Genomic DNA, 4,614 nt, shown 5'->3' with positions numbered 1-4,614 from the left:
AGACCCATGAAGTAGCAAGGCTGTCGACCTATCAATGCTCCTAGCTTCTCTCTGGCTCTTAGCCGTGGAGTCATGGGAAACAATGCATTGCAAGTGTGGAATGTATCGACACCCTCATCCACCAAGAGAGTCTTGGTGCAACAATGATGGCAATAAACCCGCCTCTGTGAAGCAAAGAGAACTTGCTTACGACCCCTTTGATGCTTATGTCGCAAGACACCCGTTTGCATAGCAGGTTGTGTGGGCACTGTGGTTTGCACATCCACCCCTTGTGGCCTAGGTTTGCCATGTCTGTACTTGTGCTACGTTTCCCTTCTTTGGCAAATAGATCTCTGTGGGTGCTCTCTGATCAGAGAGGCCAGCATATGCTACCCGCACTTGCCCCACAAATGACAAGATCTTCGGCTCACTGTATGATGGGATGCCCTCTTCCATGTTGCGCCCAGAGTTGTTTTAGCTCGTCAATGGATTGGGTCAAAACTTGGATTGGAGGTGGCCCAAGCCCGTTCGCATCCGATGGGGGTTCTATATCGATGATAGTATCCTCAAACTGTTCAAGACCATGCTCCATGACTAGATCTTGGGTTGTGTCAATGATGGTAATATATGGCAAAGATGAGGAAAGAAGTCTCTTAAGATGAGTCGCATTCGGTACAAATGCTTGTACAATTGCCAAACCAATCTGGGAAATCACAATATGCCGATTGTATACTAACATGATACCATGTCTTAGGGGACGACATGCTCAAAACCTTAAACAAGAGTGCAGCTTCGTCGGCCACTTGAATTGTTGATGGGTCATTTGTATATCTCCTCAAAATTTTTTCACCTCGTGCTAATCGTGTGGTCTGCATCTTGTCATTTCCATAAATGTTGTGCTTTCCAGAGTCAACTACAAAAGACATGTAGTGATCGGCTTCAGCATACACTCCAGATACACAGCTCAACCCTGACACTAATACAAACCCAGACACAATGCAAATCCATATGCAACCCCGACTCACAAATAAATGCAGACACTAGGCAGTAAAGGTTGTACCGATCTCTTGCTTCTGCCTAAACAACTTAATAGCAGTGCCACCCATTCGTGTGGCGGTGTTGGAGTCACCCACAAGTGCATGCAATAGATCCAAGGCTGATCGATTGATTCTTGCATCAAGAAGCGTGTATTTCACATACTACCATAGTCTCTCGACCAGATTGGTAGTGTCCACATGTCCGTGCGGGAATAGTCGGCCATATTTCGACCACTTTTGTCGTTAGATGCATGTTTGTGCAGCCCAACCATTGCTGATATACCTTACAATATTATGGTGGCCTTCACATTCCATCAACAACAGTTGGGCATACCGAGCCTCGAACTTGTCCTCTTCATGACATTGCATTAGATTCTCCATTGATGCATATAGGGACTCATGCATCTCCTTAGGAGCTTGCAAGCAAAAGTTGGGAAAGCATATCATGGAACATGCATGAGAGTATGTGTGTAGTTCACAGTTCACACAGATCAACCCAGGCATTAACAGATACACCCACCTACAAATATACAAACCATATTACAAACATGTGGAAGCAAGTGCTCCACCCATGCCTTCTTGGTATGGAACCAGCATAGCAAGACAATGCATGCAACTTGTTTAGTTGTCTCATCTTTGCCCACCTACCAACAAGAGCGATCAGTGTCAACAACTTTATTGATTGCCAATAACGAAGTCATACACTTGTCAATCACCAATGCTCGAGGTCGAATATTGTTCATTCTCTAGAACACGAGCCTCAGTGTCACACTTGAAAAGCAATGCTTTCTTGAGATGTTCCTACGTCGTGTGTGCACAACATAAACCAAAAGGGCAACCCAATTCCATTTTGATTTGGCAATATGACTGCATATAGTGGCATCCAAATACATTTGTTTTGAATGTGAAGTCTAATGCCCAAGCATTGTTTGTTGAGAAACGTAAGCACATGCGGAGCATCCACTCATCCTAAATAATGAGTATGAATGGTCTATCCGTTTCATCCAAGGCGTCCGGGTTATAGGGTTGACAATACAACACTTTGTTTTGCTCTTTCAATTTTAGAGCCTCCTGGTACATTGAAGACTAGTCATCTCTTCCTAGCCTCCCTAAACAAAAGCAATCAAACTCTTAGGATTGAAAAATAATTTTAAGTGACACCAAACATAGTAACATGTAAACCCAGGCCAATTGACAGATAAACCCAAGAAAAACTATGATTATCCCAAGAAGGAAACGTTCAGGGCTTTACCTTCGATTCGGAGCTGATATGACATCATTTGAATTTCCTTTGGTATCATGAAGAATCTATGCGACACTTGCTCTATCAGCAATGCCATGTTAAAAGTGGAAAAGCTCCTTGGAGACACTCATCTTGGCGACATGGCGGCATGTTCCAAGATCAAACAAATCCTCCATGCATCGTCTCCTCACAATAGGATGCACCGGCAAGTGATAAAGATTCTCACGTGACCCCGGCACATGACCTTTGTGCCCAACATGAACCCTTATTCTTACACTTTCCTTTATATCAAGGGAATGTTGAATGATGACCCTAAACGGGCATCCACACTTCTTTGATGTGCGCAATCTTCGATGATGATCATGCCCCACTCTTCGTGCCTCCCCATGTTGATGACACACGTTGAATGAAGCCACTCGAAGATGACTACCGCTTTACCAATCTAGCCTTGTGCTTGATGGAAACAGTGTTTATCACATCCTGAACATCATCCTTCGGCACTGTATGTTCCTCAACCCCACCTTCACCCTTGTCTCCAACCTTTTGTCTGTCTTGTAGACCCGGACAGTGTTCTATGGAAGTAGTATCATAGGACTGCAATTCCCTCAAACTAGGCAATGATCCACAAACACACAAGTCCAAAAACTCCTTCACATAAGCAAGTGGGATTCGATGCCGCCTAATATTTGTGCACCACGTACATGCAATGGCTGCCATGGTTGATTGCAAGCACAAATGGTCGTTTGAGTGGCATGCAAAAACAATGCACTCCGAATCTTCTATGCATGCAATCAACTTTCCATTCTCAATAGCAAGACACATGGACCCACCTTGATCAACCACTACGTGGAGCGAATCTTTAATTCTTGCCCATTTTTTAAAGTCTAGTAAGCATCGCTTGTCCTGGGCTTTGAGAGCACCTATGGTAATTGCTTGGCCACTTTCTATAGAAGCTATCATAAGGTTGTATGCTTGCCTATCAAACGCAAAGTACCTAGTTGATGCAAAAGCAAATGCATCCAAATGTACATTTTGATGCTCTTCAAAGAAATCTTCCACGTCATGTGTACCGCATGAGTTTTCATCGCCACCTGAAGTGTCATCCCCATCCCCCTCTAACTCATTGCAAGCGCCATCGAGCCCCTTGAAGCTATCACTACCTTGTAGCTGCAAAGACCACCCATTTGTTTCCCACCCCCAAGGCCCCCAGCGCCTCCAATGGTGGAGGTATCCATCCTCGTCAATGCAAAACACACGCCTCCTCCCCTTGCCCAGATGTCTGGGTTTATCTTTTACATGTGCATGTGTCCCCGCGTCTCACGTCTGCAAATTTTTTCCCAATTCAAAATGCGTCATAAACTCCCCTTTCGATCTCGTAAATGCCAATCATCACCTGTGACGTGGAAAGCAAAGAGCACGTGGCATCGCAGACCGGTGTTAATCCACGTGGCATCTCGTCAACCATTTTCCAGCACCTGATGCGCCCCCACCTTTTCGCCCGGGTTTATGTTATGCGTCAACCCGAGCCCAACACCGCCCGTATAGTCCTGAGGCTCTTTCCCCCTCCCTTTGCTTTTCTTTACTTTTCACTACCACCATTTTCTCATTGTACCCCCTACCTTGGTACGCTCTACTGGCAGGTTCGTAGTCTTATTCAATTCATATTGAGATTCTTCGAGATTCTCTTCCTACCCTATGAAGGATTCATCACATTCACCACCCTCACAAAAAGGGGCAACGGGATTTGAACCATCACCTACATAAATTTGCCCATGTAACTACTCATGTAACTGCTCCAGCAAGTACGCCAGGCTGCTCCTTGTTTCTATCTTTAAAAAAAAAAAAAAGCTACCATCTTGGTCCATCACCTAGCGACCCTTGCCTTAGTGAGCATGTTCGTGCCACGCTACCGCATCTTCAAAGATTCTGCTTGTTTTATAAATAAACTCTACCTAGTACCCTCTACTCTACTACTAGACGACTATTCTATTATATTCATTTACTCTGTGGATTCCACCTCCTTGATTTGCCATATGGTGAACAAGGTAGTCGATTGATGTGTCACCTATTAAAACCGTAAGAAATCTTGATGAAGAGCTAATGGCCATAAATCAAATCAACCACGTGAATGAGTCCAGCAAGTAAAGTTGAAGTTGTTGCAAATAAATTAGTGCAACCTATCCGTCTTTTCCTTGCCGATGGACAACATTATAGGAGACATTGCATGGTGACAACTGCCTATATGGTATAGGCTTGAGGGGCAATGAGGTTGCTCCATGCATGAGCCGAGATGGGAATAGTCATTTAAGGATATGACATCAATGTACATTTCGAAGATACAAGCAAGCTTCAAGG

At 44.4% G+C, this 4,614-nt stretch overlaps 1 pseudogene; it reads right to left on the bottom strand.

Annotated features, from left to right (window-relative positions):
- Positions 1–2,357: 2,357 nt before the first annotated feature.
- LOC147464958 (uncharacterized) lies at positions 2,358–3,494 on the bottom strand (annotated as a pseudogene).
- Between the last annotated feature and the right edge of the window lie 1,120 nt (positions 3,495–4,614).

The sequence above is a fragment of the Adiantum capillus-veneris genome, chromosome 1 (genome assembly GCF_014529385.1).
Source record: "Adiantum capillus-veneris isolate H3 chromosome 1, ASM1452938v2, whole genome shotgun sequence".
Lineage (NCBI taxonomy): Eukaryota > Viridiplantae > Streptophyta > Polypodiopsida > Polypodiales > Pteridaceae > Adiantum > Adiantum capillus-veneris.
The sequence above is the reverse complement of the archived record's forward strand: the minus strand, read 5'-3'. Positions and strand labels throughout refer to the sequence as shown.